The sequence below is a fragment of the Oncorhynchus keta genome, chromosome 23, assembly GCF_023373465.1.
Source record: "Oncorhynchus keta strain PuntledgeMale-10-30-2019 chromosome 23, Oket_V2, whole genome shotgun sequence".
Lineage (NCBI taxonomy): Eukaryota > Metazoa > Chordata > Actinopteri > Salmoniformes > Salmonidae > Oncorhynchus > Oncorhynchus keta.
The window spans coordinates 34,641,501-34,661,940 of NC_068443.1; the positions used below are offsets into that span (position 1 = coordinate 34,641,501).

The following is a 20,440-nucleotide window of genomic DNA, read 5'->3' on the forward strand; positions in this document are numbered from 1 at the left end:
CATGATTTGGAAAGGCACACACCTGTCTATATATGGTCCCACTGTTGACAGTGCATGTCGGAGCAAAAACCAAGCCAATGTGGTTGAAGGGCACCAGATAATGTCTGTAGCATTGAAGGTCTCCGAGAACACAGTCACCTCCATCATTCTTAAATGGAAGAAGTTTTGACTCTTTCTCTAGTTGGCCTCATGGCCAAACTGAACAGACGCTTGGCATTGAGCATGGTGATCTTAGGCTTGTGTGCGGCTGCTCGGCTATGGAAACCCATTTCATGAAGCTCCCAGTGAACAGTTCTTGTGCTGAAGCCGCTTCCAGAGGCAGTTTGATTTTTACGCGCTTCAGTGGTCCTGTTCTGTGAGCTTGTGTAGCCTACCATCTCGCGGCTGAGCCGTTGTTGCTCCTATACGTTTCCACTTCACAATAACAGCACTTACAGTTGACCGGGGCAGCTCCGTCAGGGCAGAAATTTGATGAACTGACTTGTTGGAAAGGTGGCCTCCTATGATGGTGCCACGTTGAAAGTCACTGATCTCTACAGTAAGGCCATTTTACTGCCAATGTCTGTCTATGGAGATTGCATGCCTGAGAGCTTGATTTGTATCCATCTATTAGCGACAGCTGTAGCTGAAATACACAGACCATACAAACGCTCCACACCGCGTGGCCGCGGCCACCCTAATCTGGTGGTCCCAGCGCGCATGACCCACGTGGAGTTCCAGGTCTCCGGTAGCCTCTGGAACTGCCGATCTGAGTTCATCTCAGCCTATGCCTCCCTCCAGTCCCTCGACTTCTTGGCACTGACGGAAACATGGATCACCACAGATAACACTGCTACTCCTACTGCTCTCTCCTCGTCCGCCCACGTGTTCTCGCACACCCCGAGAGCTTCTGGTCAGCGGGGTGGTGGCACCGGGATCCTCATCTCTCCCAAGTGGTCATTCTCTCTTTCTCCCCTTACCCATCTGTCTATCGCCTCCTTTGAATTCCATGCTGTCACAGTTACCAGCCCTTTCAAGCTTAACATCCTTATCATTTATCGCCCTCCAGGTCCCCTCGGAGAGTTCATCAATGAGCTTGATGCCTTGATAAGCTCCTTTCCTGAGGACGGCTCACCTCTCACAGTTCTGGGCGACTTTAACCTCCCCACGTCTACCTTTGACTCATTCCTCTCTGCCTCCTTCTTTCCACTCCTCTCCTCTTTTGACCTCACCCTCTCACCTTCCCCCCTACTCACAAGGCAGGCAATACGCTCGACCTCATCTTTACTAGATGCTGTTCTTCCACTAACCTCATTGCAACTCCCCTCCAAGTCTCCGACCACTACCGTGTATCCTTTTCCTCTCGCTCTCATCCAACACTTCCCACACTGCCCCTACTCGGATGGTATCGCGCCGTCCCAACCTTCGCTCTCTCTCCCCCGCTACTCTCTCCTCTTCCATCCTATCATCTCTTCCCTCTGCTCAAACCTTCTCCAACCTATCTCCTGATTCTGCCTCCTCAACCCTCCTCTCCTCCCTTTCTGCATCCTTTGACTCTCTATGTCCCCTATCCTCCAGGCCGGAACCATCAGATCCTCCTCTCCACCCTCTCCGAGTTGGGCATCTCCGGCGCGGCCCACGCTTGGATTGCGTCCTACCTGACAGGTCGCTCCTACCAGGTGGCGTGGCGAGAATCTGTCTCCTCACCACGCGCTCTCACCACTGGTGTCCCCCAGGGCTCTGTTCTAGGCCCTCTCCTATTCTCGCTATACACCAAGTCACTTGGCTCTGTCATAACCTCACATGGTCTCTCCTATCATTGCTATGCAGACGACACACAATTAATCTTCTCCTTTCCCCCTTCTGATGACCAGGTGGCGAATCGCATCTCTGCATGTCTGGCAGACATATCAGTGTGGATGACGGATCACCACCTCAAGCTGAACCTCGGCAAGACGGAGCTGCTCTTCCTCCCGGGGAAGGACTGCCCGTTCCATGATCTCGCCATCACGGTTGACACCTCCATTGTGTCCTCCTCCCAGAGCGCTAAGAACCTTGGCGTGATCCTGGACAACACCCTGTCGTTCTCAACTAACATCAAGGCGGTGGCCCGTTCCTGTAGGTTCATGCTCTACAACATCCGCAGAGTACGACCCTGCCTCACACAGGAAGCGGCGCAGGTCCTAATCCAGGCACTTGTCATCTCCCGTCTGGATTACTGCAACTCGCTGTTGGCTGGGCTCCTGCCTGTGCCATTAAACCCCTACAACTCATCCAGAACGCCGCAGCCCGTCTGGTGTTCAACCTTCCCAAGTTCTCTCACGTCACCCCGCTCCTCCGCTCTCTCCACTGGCTTCCAGTTGAAGCTCGCATCCGCTACAAGACCATGGTGCTTGCCTACGGAGCTGTGAGGGGAACGGCACCTCAGTACCTCCAGGCTCTGATCAGGCCCTACACCCAAACAAGGGCACTGCTTTCATCCACCTCTGGCCTGCTCGCCTCCCTACCACTGAGGAAGTACAGTTCCCGCTCAGCCCAGTCAAAACTGTTCGCTGCTCTGGCCCCCCAATGGTGGAACAAACTCCCTCACGACGCCAGGACAGCAGAGTCAATCACCACCTTCCGGAGACACCTGAAACCCCACCTCTTTAAGGAATACCTAGGATAGGATAAATTTACGAATTTACTAAATTGAAGGGGTGTCCACATACTTTGTATGTATGTATGTATGTATGTATGTATGTATGTATGTATGTATGTATGTATGTATGTATGTATGTATGTATGTATGTATACATGTGAAGTGTAAACATTATTAAAGTGACCAGTGTTCCATGTCTATGTACATAGGCAGAAGCCTCTAAGGTGCAGGGTTGAGTAACCGGGTGGTAGCCGGCTAGTGACAGTGACCAACCCTCTGTGTTTAGTATCAGCATAGGCAACAAAAAAAACTGTACTATCTTCACCACCTAGGGGTGGCCCGTCAGTAAGTCCAGGACACAGTTGCACAGGGCGGGGTTCAGATGCAGGGCCCGGAGCTTAATATTGAGCAGGGAGGGTACTATGGTGTTGAAGGCTGAGCTGTAGTCAATGAACAGCAGTCTTGCATAGGAATTCCTGTTTTCCAGGTGGGATAGGGAACACCATCCCCTATACACTTTCTGATTAACTCAGTTACTGTGTCAGTGTATGCGTTGATGTTATTCTCAGAGGCAACCTGGAACATGTCACAGTCTGTGATCAAAACAATCTTGAAGCATGGATTCCGATTGGTCAGACCAGCGTTGAACAGTCCTTACCACGGGTACTTGGGGCTGCAGGTAGCCTAGTGGTTAGAGCATTGGGCCTGTAACCGAAAGGTTATTTGATAGAATCCCTGAACTGACAAGGTAAAAATCTGTCGTTCTGCCCCCGAACAAGGCAGTTAACCCACTGTTCACGTTAGGCCATAATTGTAAAGAAGAATTTGTTCTTAGCTGACTTGTCTAGTTAAGTAACGGTTACATTTTAAAAAATGAACAATGAAATACTTCCTGTTTGAGTTTCTGCCTTCTGATTTACCGAGGGGAGGGCGGGAGAGGGCCTTGTAGACATCCTGGAGGCGAGGGTAGCAATACTCGATAATTTATGATGGAACGGTAGCACAGACAATGTGTTGGTTAACTTCTGTAGCGTTTCTCAGATTTGCTTTATTAAAGTCCCCAGCTACAATAAATGCAGACTCGGGATTTGCGGTTTCCAGTTTGCATAAAGTGTAGTTCCTTGAGAGCCGTCATGGGATCAGCTTGAGGGGGAATATACACTGCTGTGATGATGACCTAAGAGTATTCTCTCTCTGTAGGTTAATGCGGTTGGCATTTGATTGTTAGGTATTGTAGGTTGGGTGAACAAACAGACTTGAGTTCCTGTACATTATCATAATCACACCATGAGTCACAATCACACCTCCGCCTTTCTTTTTCCCAGAGAGTTCTTTATTCCTGTTTGCACAATGTAATGAAGACCCAGCTGGCTATATGAATGGAGACAGTATATCCAGAGAAAGCCACGATTCCATGAAACCAAGTATGTTACAGTCCCTGGGTCTCTGGAAGGAGATCGTCGCCCTGAGCTCGTCTACTTTTTTGGGATTGAATATTAGCGAGCAATATACTCTGAAGAGGTGAATGGTTTGCATGCCTCCTGAGTCAGACTAAAAGTTGTACCATCTAAACCGCTGTGAAATATATTTTCCATAACCAAAAACATTGTATTTTCAACTGTTTGAAGCTTGTCTACAAAACTAAAAGTAAAATACGCAAAAACTAAACATCACGGGAAGCATAGAAATAGTGCACATAGAACACATCTAATGTTTTTTAGACTTGCTCTTAATGAGTGACATCTATAACTCGCATTTCTATGTGGATTTGGTCGGGTCTCCCAAAAAGTTACATATTTCAGCTTTTAGGGCAGAACACATTGAATAACTACAATGACCAGAATCCGTTGCGCCTACAGCTGCCTGTTCTCATCGGTTCGTGCCCGGGCAAGCCTGTGTCGAGCCTGCAGACAGACCAGGAGAGCAAGCGTGATAGACACGATGGATAGAGAGCAGTTGCTTAGGTATCTCTACCCGACAATACATCTAATTGATTGATTTTTGTTATTCAGCAGGCTTAAAAGTATGCCTTATCAACTTTGAAGAACCACTGAAATAGTGATTTAGTCAGACAGCTCTGCAGCACAGGCAGCTGCTAGCTAGCAGAGATGAGATGATGACTTTAAGAAATGAAATTAAGTCATTAAATAATTAAAGGAATATACACAACTGAAATATTGTATTCAAATAATGTGAATAAATGATGGTTAATAGGTGATAAGCACACAGTAATGAGCAGTCACTACCATCATGGGGCATTTATTGTTTTCTTCTGTGTTAGACAATATTTGGCTTTGTAATAATTGCAAGGTCATATTTCATAATGTATTTTATTGAAATCAAAAACCTTGGTAAATTGTTTTTAACTGAATCAACTTCAAACAGCACTAATTCAAAACAATATTAATGACTGGAGATTTGGTGCCGATTTCAAACTCTATTTTCCACGTTTTTTAAAACAATACATTCTCCCCTTTGATCAAAACCATGAAAAAGAGCAATCTATCAAATCCAACCACTATCGTACTCAAACTGTTTCCTACTTCAAAACACAGGATTCAGGGATAAATTGTTCAGTGTCATCCATCAGCCCAGAAACTGTATCTGTTTAGACGAAGAGGCAAACACCTTAAAAAGTAGTCGTGATTTAACATTCCCTCGGAGATCCTAAGCAGCCCTCATTCCTTTCTCACAGTTCACACCCTCTGCTGCCAAACCCTGAAGTACTGTAGCTAGCTAGGCGCTGTTGGCCAACGGAGCATCATCCCAGATGTTCCTTCCTTGCTTCAGTGTTTTCACTGCTACAGTGCTACAGTGTTTTTCCACTCTATACTGAGGCCAACAGGCAGCTACCAGGCAAGCAGCAAGGTAGCAGCATGCTTCTGCAGAAGAAGAAAAAGCAAAGACCCCAAATTCTCCTGGTGTGTTTAGGCTAATGTCAGAAAAGAGGACAAACACCAGTGGACTAAGTTTGTCACTCACTGGTGATGAGGATGACATTTTCCACTGTTAGACACTGAGGCTGGTTGGAAGTTCTCCTTTTAGCCAGCCGAGTTCTCTTGCATTTGGGATGCATTTGCTTTCATCTGAGACAGTGTTCTATCTATGGCAAGGGAAGGCTTTCATGTCAATCTGTAACTGTAAACTGGTATCTGTACCATAAGCTGGTATCGCTGACAGAGCAAAACACTGATCGCCCACTGAGTCAAGAAGAAGGGATTTTCAAACACGCCCACCTTTCTGCATCTGCTGGTGTTAGTAAACAAACAGATAATGTATCCCAACTGTGACTATCGTCGCTAAGAACAGGATGTATTTAACTGTGACAAGGAAAGCTGTTATGAACAGAGTAGAATGCTACTGATCAAAGTTAGTTCTGCGTTTGGTTAGGATTTGATCAGGTAGGCCTACTATCTTCTACCTTTTTTAGAGTTTAGAACAGGGAACAGAGGAAGCCAACCATTCTGGGGAGCCATATGGTGCATGTAGTGCAACCTCCTTTGTTCCAGAACACTAAACACCTGACTCCACTAGTTGTGGTTTTGAACCAGTTCTGTCAAGACCATGAATAGTTGAAGCAGGTGCTACGGTGAAACCAAAAACTTGAAAAAGGATCACTGCCTTGCTCGGTTCTAAACAGTCATAAGTCACAGTAACCTTTAGCCTACATTGTTTTTAATTGTACACTGAAAAATCATTACAGCCAAGATTAGATTTAGCCTAGATTAAGCGATCACAGAGGCCTGCTGGTTTAGGGAAGGGTCAGTGTAGGCCTAACCACCTGAATGGCAGACCCTCCGACAACTAGGCTTACTGTTGTGTGTAGCAAAACAGCAGAGTCAAAGTAGATAAAGTTAAGCAATAACCTATCAGATGGAGTGCCCCAAGGGTGAGTCCTAGGGCCAGTTTCATTATCCCCACTGCTGAAAGTCATGGTCATTCAATAATGTTTGGGGATACAGATCCCGGACCTGCTTTTCTACATCAAGGACATTATTCAGCCACCTTATTTCTTCCATGACTCCCACTGTCCGGGACTGTTTTTGTGGAGGTGGGGTCAAGAAGGGGAGGGGAGTGCTACTCTCCTCTCTGTTTTCCACCTGTGCCATAATTAACACCACCGACACACACAGCATTCTGTGAGATGTTAGGGATGGGGATGAGGTGGGGTGAGATGTAGTCAGGCGGGTTAGCGACTCAAGGTGAGGCAGCGTGTGTGTGCGTGTGTGGGGGCGTCTGCCAGGAACCCTGTTTATAAATAGCCCTGCCTACACTGCTGCATCGTGGGATGCTGAGGCAAATTGTGTGGAGGCTGTGCTCTTTGCAGTGTGTGAGATAATCTGCTGTTTCTTATGAGGGAAGAAGAACGGATATGAGGCTATGCCACCATACTGTTTCAAAATTTAGAGAACAGATTTGAAAAAGCTTTAGCCTACTTAATTTGCATCAAAATTGAAAAAGTATTTCTTATTAGGCTTATTTGTCAACAAAATAGTCCATACTGCTATTTTACTCTCTTGATTTAATTGCATTCTCTCAAAAGTCCTCCATGTGAAACTAAAGTAAAATAAGTTATGCTTAATTATAAACTAGGTGGTTCGAGCCCTGAATGCTGATTGGCTGACAGCCGTGGTATATCAGAGACTGTATACCATGGGTATGACAAAACATGTATTTTTACTGCTCTAGTTGTGTTGGTAACCAGTTTATAACAGCAATAAGGCACCTCTGGGGTTTGTGGTATATGGCCAATATACCACGGTAAAGGGCTGTTCTTTAGCACGACGCAACGCGGCGTGCCTGAATACAGCACTTAGCCATGGTAGCCGTGGTATCCCTGATTCTTGACTCAGTGTATTGCTCTGTCAGCAATACCAGCTCCACCCCCTCGTGCCTTATTGCTTAATTAGAATATACCATTGTAAAATATTACATATATTTTTGAATTGCAAAATACCAACTTCAAAATAAGTTCTAACATACAGTACCAGTCAAAGGTTTGGACACACCTACTCTTTCAAGGGTTTTTCTTTATTTGTACTATTTTATACATTGTAGAATAATAGTGAATACATAAACTATGTAATTTCACAAAGTTTGATCTCTGCGTGTCTGGTTCCCACCGTGAAGCATGGAGGAGGTGTGATGGTGTGGGGGTGCTTTACATGATTCCATGTGTTATTTCATAGTTTTCATTTTTTTAAATGTTGCAAATGTATATAAATTCAGTATTTTTGTAGAAGCACCTTTGGCAGCGATTACAACCTTGAGTGTTTTTGGGTATGACGCTACAAGCTTGGCACACCTGTTATTGTGGAATGTCTCCCATTCTTCTCTGCAGATCCTCTCAAGCTCTGTCAGGTTGGACTGGGAGAGTCGCTACACAGCTATTTTCAGGTCTCCAGAGATGTTTGATGGGGTTCAAGTCCGGGCTCTGGCCAAATGCCAAGACGTGACATTCAGGCCAAAGAGTTCATCTTGTTTCTCATTGTCTTAGGTGCCTTTTGGCAAACCCCAAGCAGGCTGTCATGTGCCTTTTTACTGAAGAATGTCTTCCATCTGGCCACTCTACCATAAACACCTGATTGGTGGAGTGCTGCAGCGGTGGTTGTACTTCTGGAATACTCTCCTATTTCCATAGAGGAACTCTGAGCTCTGTCAGAGTGATCATCAGGTTCTTTGTCACCTCCCTGACCAAGGTTCTTCTCCCCCGATTGCTCAGTTTGGCCTGGCGGCCAGCTCTAGGAAGAGTTTTGGCGGTTCCAAACTGCTTCCAAGAAGGATGAACACCACTGTGTTCTTGGGGACCTTCAATGCTGCAGAATTGTTTTGCCACCCTTCCCCAGATCTGTGCCTCAACACAATTCTGTCTTGAAGCTCTACAGACAATCCCTTCGACCCAATGTCTTGGTTTTTGCTCTGACATGCACTGTCAACTGTGAGACCTTATATAGACTGGTGTGTGCCTTTCCTGTCCAATCAATTGAATTGACCACAGGTGGACTCCAATCAAGTTGTAGAAACATCTCAAGAGTGATCTATGGAAACAGGATGCACCTGAGCTCAATTTTGAGTCTGAATAGTTATGTAAAATAAGGTACCTATTTCTTTATACATTTGCTAAAATTTCTAAAAACCTGTTTTGGGTTTGTCATTATGGGGTATTGTGTGTAGATTGATGAGAATTATTTTATTTAATACATTTTAGAATAAGTATAATGTAACAAAATATGGAAAGGTCAAGGGGTCTGATCACTTTCCGAATGCATTGTATTCTGTATGTGTATATACACTGAGTATATCAAGTTGCACCCATCCTTATATATTGAGTTGCACCCATGCTGGCCCATGTTGGTGGCCCATGTTGACTCCAATGCTTCCCACAGTTGTGTGAAGTTACCTGGATGTCCTTTGGGTAGTGGAGCCCGTGGGGAGTTGCAGCGATGAGACAAGATTGAAAAAGGGGGTAAAATACAAAAAAATAACAACAAATCTCAAGCATTGCAGTTCTTGACACACTCAAACCGGTGTGCCTGGCACCTACTACCATACCCCGTTCAAAGGCACTTAAATCTTTTCTCTTGCCCATTCACCCTCTGATTGAGACACACGCAATCCATGTCTCAGTTGTCTCAAGGCTCAAAAATCATTCTTTAACCTGTCTCCTCCCCTTCATCTACACTGATGGATTTAACAGGTGACATCAATAAGGGATCATAGCTTTCACCTCGGCAGTCTGTTGTGGAAAGAGCAGGTGTTCTTAATGTTTTGTACACTTAATGTATAGAGCCATGTCATCATGGAATGCTCTGCCACCAGAGGTTACTCAGGCAAGAAGCAAGTTTAGCTTTACAAAACAGATAAACATATTGTATCAGAGCGCCTCTCATCTTTCTAAAGATCTAATTTAACTGCACTGTATATAAGAATATGAATATACGATTGTAAATAGTATTTTTGTCGTCTCTTGGCGCCTTTTCAATAGATATCTCTTATTTGTTTTTCTTGTCTATAACTGTTCTGTACTCCGTTCATGTATTTGTATGTTTCATGTGGACCCCAGGAAGAGTGGCTGTGCAGTAGCTAATGGGGATCCTAATAAACATAACTACGCTGTGACTGTTTCACTCAATGTTCCAGATGTAGATTCTCAAGAGTAGAGCACTAAGTACACAGTGTACTCTTTCACCGGCTATGTCTCCTCTCTTCCAGCGGGGTATGCAACTGAAGTCCTCGAGGGCCTCCTTGCATGGTGCTAGCCCACTCTTTCTTCCCTCCAGCCCAGCACACTAGTTCCCCTGTTTTTTTGCAGTGCAGAACGATTGTGATTTCAGATAAATAATCTCACTTTTTAAAGACCTGTGATTGAGGCCTATCACTCAGCTTTGAAATGTGACAGGCTTTCAGAATGTCACACGCAAGCCTTGGCACCTATCCACAACATTCCCTGTGAAATGTGTTGTCTAACTTGATTTCTGAAATGCCTCTGGTGACAGAGTGGAGCTTTTCGTCTTCCTTTTGGAGTTTGATGTATCTCTGTTCCCTGCATCTAGACAGCTCGCAGCGCTAGTGTCTGATCGGTCTGCACAAGTGCTACTCACACAGCGAGAGCATCTGCATCTAGGAGAGTGGTTGATGGACTATGTCACTGAACCTGACTAGACTGAGTTGTGATAATGAAGACACAGTAGTTGTATATCACAGAGTTTCTAAACCCAGAGGTGCAACTTCGCAAGACTTCCCGGGAACGCTTGCGAAGCAGACCAAAACAGACCAGGTTAGGGAAGTCAATGAGAGAAGTGTAACGTTCCTTTAGTTGTTCATTTTCTCAACCTAAATTCCAGCCAATGTCTTAAAAAACCTCTTAGGGCTCGGGACTATTTTTTTCAACATTTTGTTAAAAATTACGCAAAATTTCAAAGTCCTGCTACTCATGCCAGGAATATAGTATATGCATATGATTAGTATGTGTGGATAGAAAACACTCTGAAGTTTCTAAAACTGGTTAAACCATGTCTGTGACTATAACAGGACGTGTTTAACAGGCGAAACCCCAAGGAAAACTGTTCACCAAAAAGAAAAAAATATCAATCCGCCAGTTGGCTGTATTGTCTATGGCCTGAGAAAATATATACCTCCCAGTTTACAGGTCCTACAGCTTCCACACGATGTCGCCAGTCTTGGCAATTGCTTTGAAGTTGTTCCTTGGTCAAATGAAGAAGAGACACTTGATTTCATCCGGTACACGACAGGATGTTTTGGAAGAGAGAATATCAACCATTCATTTCAAGACGTGGAGCTATTGAATACACATCGCCCGCGATCAATTTGATCGATTATTAACGTTTACTAATACCTAAAGTTGGATTACAAAAGTAGTTTGAAGTGTTTTGTCAAACTTTATAGGCAACTTTGTTCATTTTTAAAAATGACGTTGCGTTTTGTAAAGCAGTTTTTTCCTGGATCAGACGGGCTTCATAAATGGACATTTTGGTTATACATGGACGGATTTAATCGGGAAAAATACCCAATTGTGATGTTTATGGGACATATAGGAGTGCCAACAAAGAAGCTCGTCAAAGGTAATGAATGTTTTATATTTTATTTATTTCTCTTGTGTAGCACCGGCTATGCTAATTGTTTTGTTTACGTCCCCTTCAGGTATTTCGGGGTGTTGCATGCTATCAGATAATAGCTTCTCATGCTTTCGCCGAAAAGCATTTTAAAAATCTGACTTGTTGGCTAGATTCACAACGAGTGTAGCTTTAAATCAGTACCCTGCATGTGTGTTTTAATGAAAGTTTGAGTTGTAGCGAGTACTATTAGCATTTGGCGTTGCGCATTTCCATTTCCTGTTGGCTAGGTGGGACGCAGACGTCTCACTTATCCCTAAGAGGCTTTAGTAGTTGAACATGTTATTACTCCAACCTCTTGGAAGTGACAAACTGACACGTTTTCATTTTCGTCAAAAACAACGTTATATCGAAGGAGTGACTTTGATTTGACGACCTACACATGCGCAGGTTGGCACGAGACGACCGTTAGACCCGATGACATGCGGATGAACGCAGCTAGCCATCGTCATCATGACAGCACCTACCAGCGTGACCAGGGATTTCTATTGGAGAAGCAGTTTCTTCCGCTCTTCATATTGTCTTTGGTTGTACCCATAGACCTATGAGTTTCTTGGATTTCGTTGGTGATAGTTTACTCAGTTTGTCCGATTGATTTTTCAGACCTCATGGTCTAATGACATGAGTCCATGTCCCACACCATCTGTTGAGTAGCCTAAATTAAAAACGATTCTACTAGTTGCTGTTTAGAGCTGGAGTATTCCTCTAGTACAATATAGCCTATGTGTCACCTAAGAGTGTTTCCTGATCTAACCAGACGTATGTGTTATCGCAGCTGTTTCCCCTGCTGACAACCTGCAGCGGTTGGAGGACAAGGGGGACTCAGAGTTGGCCAATGGACCAGAGTCTGCCAACACCTGAGCTCTGAACAGGTGAGCCCCATCATCATCTCCGTGTCCATCCATGCCTACACACCTGATTCAACTGAGTCTAGCCAGCCGGCCTTGCTAGCCCCTGCTGGTATGCAGCTGCACAAGCCTCCCTCAAACTAGACTACTTCATCTTAGTTCATCTATTGGACCAGATCTATCAATTACAAAATTATCTTTGTGTAGGGCAGACACAATATAGACTACCTTTTGTGATTTGGTAGGCTTGTTAGGCTATATAGTAATATAAGTCTAGCCCTATCTACAGTGCAGTCTGCTTCCTAGTGCTTCCTAGGCTATGCGGTGTACAGCAGCTATAAAACATAGTTAATTAGTGTGTCTTAGAGGGTGTATTCATTCAGTAGAAGACCTAGCATGTCCGCTCATCTTGATGATATTGGAATGGGACTTGCGTAGACACTCTTACTGACAGTTGTGGCTGCTTCGCGTTGTGTATTGTTGTCGCCACCTCCTTGCCCTTTTGTGCTGTTGTCTGTGCCCAATAATGTTTGTGTTGCTTCCATGCTATGTTGTTGTCTTAGGTCTCTCTTTATGTAGTGTTGTGGTGTCTCTCTTCTCGCGATGTGTGTTTTGTCCTATATTATAATTTATTTTTAAATCCCAGCCCCCGTCCCCGCAGGAGGCCTTTTCTCTTTTGGTAGGCCGTCATTGTAAATAAGAATTTGTTCTTAACTGACTTGCCTAGTTAAATAAAATATAAAATAATTGTGTTCATCTAGTCTGTCTTTATGGCTTAAAATCAGTATGGATAAGCAAGGGTAAATCTAGGCTATCGACTCCATTACACGCTCTTACAACGTGGTGAGTGACAGAATACGATATCTCTCGATGCTTTTCCAGAAGAGCGGTCCGCCATAACAAATGCAGAATTAGCCAACGGGCGCAGTAAAGTTTAAGCAATGCACTGTTTGATTCCATTAGTCTTACACCGACTAGTCTCTGCATTCACCCAGACCAGTTTGAGTAAATGAACATTACTGCTGGCGTGAATAAAGCTGTCAAAGGTGATGTGCTGGCAGCGTTGTAAAGCAGTGTCTGTGCCGAACAAACTGTCCCAAAACAGCCTCTTCCCCTGCCATCCCATTAGCAATATCTGTCAGTAGCTGTTAGGCCTGCTGATGGTGGGATCACATTCACCTAGCCTGTGTGTGTGTGTGTGTGTGTGTGTGTGTGTGTGTGTGGAGGAGGGAGGTTTGTGCGTGCAAGAAGTAGAGAGGAGAGGGAGAGATGGTCAGAATTAATTTAGGATAGAGAGGGTCGTCAAATCACCCAGGGTGAGAGTACACATAACCCCACTACACACAAACAGTACACGTATTAAAAAGTCCTATATCCTGATACTGGAGACCTACAGGGTGTGTAGGCTTTGGTTTTACACTCCTAGAAAAAAAGGTTCCAAAGGGGTTCTTCCATGTAGGACCCTCTGTGGAAAGGGTTCTACGTGGAACCAAAAAGGGTTCTTCAAAGGGTTCTCCTATTGGGACAGCCAAAGAACCCTTTTTGGTTCTAGATAGAAATAAAGGTGCTAAGAGTGTAGCCCACCTCTAACACTGCTGATAAATCTAATCAAGGTCTTGTTGACTTTATGCATGCTATATAAAGCCTTTAAGTTAGTTTTAAAGTGGGACCAAGCCTCAACACCCTGTGGGACTAGGAGTGACAATGTTATCCATCAACTTGGTGTAGTACACAGTATTGTGGACGATAGTCTCACTACTTTGCCACATGAGACTCAGTTTAAAGTGGGTCACCGCGTGTGGTGTGGGTGTGTGAGCGTATGTGTTATTCCCATAGAGACTGTGGTGCGTGTGTGTTTGTCTCTCTAAGAAACCCTGTCTGTCTACCCTTTTACATCAGTTTGCCTCGGACCACAGATGATTCATTCATAGCTTTACCTCCTTCTGTACCATCAACATCGATTATCTCATCATCCAAAATAAGTAACATAGGACTGCTAGTAGTCGTATCAGCACAAATATGCTTTAATGGAAACGCTGGCACATTTCGCGGAACGTTTTTAGCCTGCCTTCGCTCCGTTCTTCCAACGAGCATCAAATTAAACGGACTGAGATTCCTCTATTTGCTAAAAATAGCGGAAGGCCTGAAAGAATCTTTTCCTGTTGTAAGATTTAACTGAAATTCTAAACAGTTTTCAGACTGGATGGTTGAACGTTTATTTACGCTGCGGGGACGGCCAAGATGTAACGGGATAGCTGCAGTGTACAAGAACAACAGATCTATTACAGATCTATTTTAGTGTCTGTTGACCGAGGACACAGTGTCCTGGCTGCCGTCAATATCTCCTCAGAGCGATAGAGATCATCCAAAGTCTTGTATTGAGATTGACATAACTGTCACTGCAATATCTTGGGGGAAATAAAGCAATTTTCTATTCTACCCACAAAAATCTACCATAGACACCCCCCCCCATCTACCATTCCTAAATGACCTTTCTGGGCCTGGAGCCAAGAAATAACAACCCTCCCCCTTTAAAAAAAACAGTCCCCCTTAACCACACTGAGATGAGAAACCTGGGAATGACAGTCCTGTTTCCTGTGGTAACAACATCTGCATGTGAACTTCAGATAAGTTGTAGCTGGATTGAACCATGTTCCCAAGAACCACACACAGAGGTGATGGGTGATGGGGTCTTACCTCTGTCAGGAGTCCAGTGAAGCAGTGCAGGCACATAATCAATAAAACCTGCTATCTGGAAGGAAGGCTTGCATAAATCTGGAAACATTTTGGGGAAATAAGGACACATGTTTTGGGACACAGGTTGTCTTTTGCATTCAAGTGAATTGAAATGACTTTAAAATGACATGATAATCTGGCCCGTATTTTGGCCCACCATCTCCGCTGTCTGTTGCCGATTTGTGTACAAGACATTGACAGATGGTTAGGGTTCCGAACCCTATTAAAATTCAACCACCAGTTGAATGACTCAACACAGAGACTGTCATTATGTGGGGGTAGGGCTGGGCGGTATACCGTATTTTACTATATGCACACCTGAAGGTACAGACACATGAATGCGCACACATTGTTGTATGGTGGTATTGAACATGTTGTGTTGTGGTGGTGTAGGGATGTTATATGATGTACTGTTTTATCTTTAGCTCATTCAGTGCAAACATAGTTCACTGTTTTATATATTGTTTTATAGGTAATGTGGATGCTTTGGTGTGTTTGGACCCCAGGAAGAATAGCTAATGGGGATTGTTAATAAATACAAAATATACAGGTATTGATGCACGGACCGGTTTGGGTTTTTACTTGACCTTCTATAACGGTATTTGAATGTTTGGTTTGTTAAATGTGATATGCCGTGTGTAACATCCATTTCTATAGTTTGCTCCGCTACTTGAATCATCTCGCTCTGCTCTCTCTCTATGCATTATTTCCCCACACGAGCTAGCCCCGCCCCCTCACTCAAGGAGCACATTTGTTGTTGCTCAACCATGAGACACTTGCATTCAGTCTGCATGGTCAATGCAGCACATGCAACGATGTTGATGACAATGATGCTGCTTCCATTTTGCTTCTTAATATAAATCCACTCGTGTTCTATAATTACACCATTAGTTTGTTTCTCTTATATCTGCAAACAGCTAGTTTGTCTTTTCTTAGCAAGTTGTGGCTAAGTCATGCTAGTCAGAGCAAATGTAGCTAGCTATACAGCCTGATACCAGTAACTGTGTAGGCCTAAATCAGCATGTTTGTGCAACAGTGTCTTCTAATTCAAAGAGGAATTGGGAATGCATGAATATGTTAGCTACATGGAGTAGCTAAGAGAAGCATTTAATATTGACAAAGATTATAGGGTCTGCAAGGAAACACTGACCAACACTTTGGTTACTACCCTGTCACAGTAACTCCTCCCTGGCATTTTCATTCGTTATCATGTCAAACAATACTGTATTCAAAGTAACTGCTTATATTCTAACTATAGAATTAGAATAATCATTATTTTTCCACGATTACAACAGTTCACCCAAGTGTTTTGACCTAAATCGCAAGTCAAATGGCAATTGCAAAATTTGGTTAAAAATAAGGCCTAGATTGTTTGCCAGTATCGTGCAGCCCTACTTGGCCATGTGAAAATCATCTCAAATGAGTGCAGGAAATGCAAACATTTATGAAAATGCAAAAAAATAAATAAATAAATTGTTGAAGTATAATTGAACAGTATAAAACGATCAGAATGCAGAGAAACCTATTAACCTCTTATTAAAAACATAACAGATTTGCAATTCTTGAGAATTGGCGATCGCAAAACATTTGTCTAACCCCTTGTGCCTTAAAGCTGACCATATGTTTTATTATCAAGCCAAAGTGATTGAGGAAGGTGCTTTAGCTCGTTGGAGTATAATTGAGTAGCCTAGTAGTAACATTGTGTACTTCCGTTGTAGTCTGCAGCCACCAAGCCTCCCTTGCTTTGAAATGAGTTAGGATTTTGCATTCAGTACTTCCCTGTGCACGATGTGTTAGTCCTGCAGCTATATTGGATGAAAGTCTTACTCCGTCACAACAATAACATGATTTAACTGAACATGGGCCTCTAGCCATATAAGTCCAGTCATTCCATAAGGCCTGACTGCATAGTACGTAACACCCTCTTGTATGACCGTCATGTGTTTGGGGCCTAGGGGTGAAAAGAGAAAAGGATTGTCTCCCAGAACCAGCAATGGATTTGACCTCTTGGCTTTATGTGGGGTTTTTCTATTGGCCTTTCATTTATTTTCAAGGAGGAGAATGGAATTTTAGGCTGATGCGGTTCTGAGAACGAAGGATTCCGTTGGGTCAAACATTCTGAGCATACCGCTGTTATGGATGTGGTCATTTTGGTCAAAGGACACTATGCATCTCTGTGTTGCACTGTCATAATACGATCTATGGAGATTATAGGTCTGTTATAGAGATTGCCTATTAGGGAGAAAGACAGGGCACGTGGTATTAATTAGGGGGAATCGGTTTCTTCAGACATAGGAAGAGGGGGAGAGAGCCGTTTGTGTGCACGCGTCACATTTGTGTGTGGAATTATCTGATAGGTACTTTCGCTTTGATTTACCGGAATCATGACTGTAGATAACTGACTGAAACAATTATCATACATTCTCTATTCTCTAGATGCTGATTGAATGCCTGGAGAAAAGGTACTGAACTCTGATGACATCATGCATATACTGTACAGTACATACAACACAAATTCACTCACCCCCTCCACTAAACAAGGAGAGTGTTGCAGGGCAGTCAGGGGACAAAAGCCCACCACCGCTGGTATGGGGTAAGAGGTTAACCTCTATGGGATTGTTGTCCCTATATCGGGACGGTTGAGCTAACATGCGCTAATGTGATTAGCATGATATTGAAAGTAACAGCAAACTTTCCAGGACATAGACATGTCTTATTCCATTGTGGTGGCAGGTAGCCGAGTAATTAGAGCGTTGGGCCAGTAACCGAAAGGTTGCTAGATCGAATCCCCGAGCTGACAAGGTAAAAATCTGTCGTTCTGCCCCTGAACAAGGCAGTTAACCCACTGTTCCTAGGCCGTCATTGTAAATAAGAATTTGTTAGGCAATTTGTTAGGCAAGTTTTAACTGACTTGCCTAGGATAAATAGGATAAATAAATAAAAAATATTGTTAACCTCTTGCTCCTACCTGGCACGCAGGCGTCCCATCTAAAGCTCTGGAAATGCAAATGCGCTACGCTAAATGCTAATAGTATTAGTTAAAACTCAAACGTTCATTAAAATACACATGCAGGGTATTGAATTAAAGCTACACTCGTTGTGAATCCAGGCAACAAGTCAGATTTTAAAAATGCTTTTCGGCGAAAGCATGAGAAGCTATTATCTGATAGCATGTAACACCCCAAAAGACCCGCAGGGGACGTAAACAAAATAATTAGCATATTCGGCGCTACACAAACCGCACAATAAAATATAAAACATTCATTACCTTTGACCATCTTCTTTGTTGGCACTCCTAGATGTCCCATAATCACTATTGTTTTTTTTTTCTCCGCTTAAATCGGTCCATATATAGCCTAGATATCGATCTATGAAGACTGTGTGATAAACGGAAAAAAATAGCGTTTCATAACGTAACGTCATTTTTTAAAATTCAAAAAGTTGACGATAAACTTTCACAAAACACTTCGAAATACTTTTGTAATGCAACTTTAGGTATGAGTACACGTTAATAAGCGATAAAATTCATCAGGAGGCGATGTAAATTCTATAGGTATCCGTCTCGAAAAAATGTCTGGAGAGAGCTCGACCAAAACATCCGGTCGGAGACCGGAGGGAATCGGTTCCCTTGATTCGGTTTGACCAAGAATCAAAGCTGAATCAAATGACAAGACTCTACACATCGTGTGGAAGCTGTAGGCACTGCAACCTCGGCCTCATTTAATTCGGTTCACTTTGAACAATTCCTGGAAGTAGCGCAAGGATATTTATTTCCATTTTCAGTGATCAGATTTTCCTGCACTATTCGATGAAACGCACGTTCTGTTATAGTCACAGCCGTGATTTAACCAGTTTTATAAACGTCTGAGTGTTTTCTAACCACACATACTAATCATATGCATATACTATATTCCTGGCCTGAGTAGCAGGGCGCTGAAATGTTGCGCGATTTTTAACAGAATGTTCGAAAAAGTAGAGGGTCGACTTGAGGGTCGACTTTAACTTAGGTTAAAAACTGCACTGTCCAATTTACAGTAGCTATTACAGTGAAAATACCATGTTATTGTTTGAGGAGAGTGCACAACAACAACAAAAACGTATCACGGCGACTGGTTTGATACATTCACCTCTGAAGGTAAAATTAATTAACTTTACATTCAGTAATCTTGCTCTGATTTGTCATCCTGAGGGTCCCAGAGATAAAAATGTAGCATAGTTTTGTTTGATAAAAATAATTTTTTATACTCAAATGTAGGAACTGGGTTCTAAAGTTTGAACCACTGCTGTCTCTGGCTCCACACCCCCCTTCCCGGCCATCTAGATGTGTGAAAGTTAGTGTATAAGCTAATGATCCATGTATGATATTCCTGGGAGTGTGTAAATTTAAATGTAGTATTACCATATCATTTTTGTATGTTCTCTGTAGTTATGTACTTGAAAATGTATCAATTGACCAATTCAGCACATTTGGACAGACTTGATACAAAATATTGGCCTGTATTGCATCGCTTCACTGATAAATCTGAAACTTTGCACACACTGCTGCCATCTTGTGGCCAACATCTAAATTCCACCTAAACTGCAATATTATATTATGGCCTTTCTCTTTCCCAAAGATTAAGAAAAAAAAGATAGAAAACGCATATTTTTGGTTTGTATTATCTTTTACCAGACCTGTGTTATATTCTCCTACATTAATTTCACATTTCCACAAACTTCAAAGTGTTTCCTTTAAAATGGTATCAAGCATATGTATATCCTTGCTTCAGGTCCTGAGCTACAGGCAGTTAGAGTTGGTTATGTAATTTTAGAGGAACATAAAAAAAATCCTATTAAGACTAGCCTAGTAGTCAAGGGGGAGGATGATAGTCACTTGGTATATTGGGTAGAGGAGAGCCTGGCTTCATTCACTGTTATTACTGTGTATAGTGCCGGCTCTGACCCCCTCCTGCTCCTTAATTACAGTATGGGGTAGTGTGTGTGACTGCAGACAGTGTGGTGGCAGATTGCAGCCTCATTGTATGGGCCCTGCCACCGACCCACCCCCTTCTCATGAGAGATCAGTTGCCTGTTGTCCCGCTGTTTTACATGGTCCTCTGTCTCCCGTAACATTCACAGGTCATAGTTATATATGCCTCTCTTGTGTTTACATTATAATACAGGCTATCTACAGGGTCCTGTAGATCTAAGGTCTAACCATGACCTTATCTATAGTCAAGACTTGAGGAAATTGAGCCTGGCAATGTTTCTGTTCATTCAGACGTCCTGCTATGTGTTTTCATATAGCCGGGATTGAGGCCCCTGAATCTGTATCCATGGCTAACCAAACAAATGTCTTTCATTGAAACGAATTTGATTGGGGAAAAAAATGTAGGTGAGGGCAATGGGCCTATGGGCAAGGCAGGCCGCCTTGCCTAATTTGGTTTATTACCTGGAGTGTCTTACTGTTAGATGATGAAATTGGGTCCCTACGGTTACCCCGTGGCCAATGGCGTGTCTCGGCTGGAGCTGTGTCGTTGCTGGATTGAGTTTTGCAAATATGTCTGTGCAGATTGCTGTGGGACTCCCCAGGCCCCTAACAATATACTTATATTTCTAAATAG

The 20,440-nt window shown here is 43.3% G+C and overlaps 1 protein-coding gene across 3 annotated transcripts in view; it reads left to right on the forward strand.

Annotated features, from left to right (window-relative positions):
• Positions 1-20,440, forward strand: part of LOC118402212 (protein FAM110B-like) — a 48,291-nt gene that overhangs the window by 23,711 nt on the left and 4,140 nt on the right. For 2 of the 3 annotated variants that reach the window (XM_035800230.2, XM_035800231.2), the window contains exon 2: positions 12,029-12,125. The exons of the other annotated variant lie outside the window; for it this stretch is intronic. The gene's annotated coding sequence lies outside the window, so the exon portion shown is untranslated. The remainder of the gene's footprint in view (positions 1-12,028; positions 12,126-20,440) is intronic. 3 annotated transcript variants of the gene reach the window in all.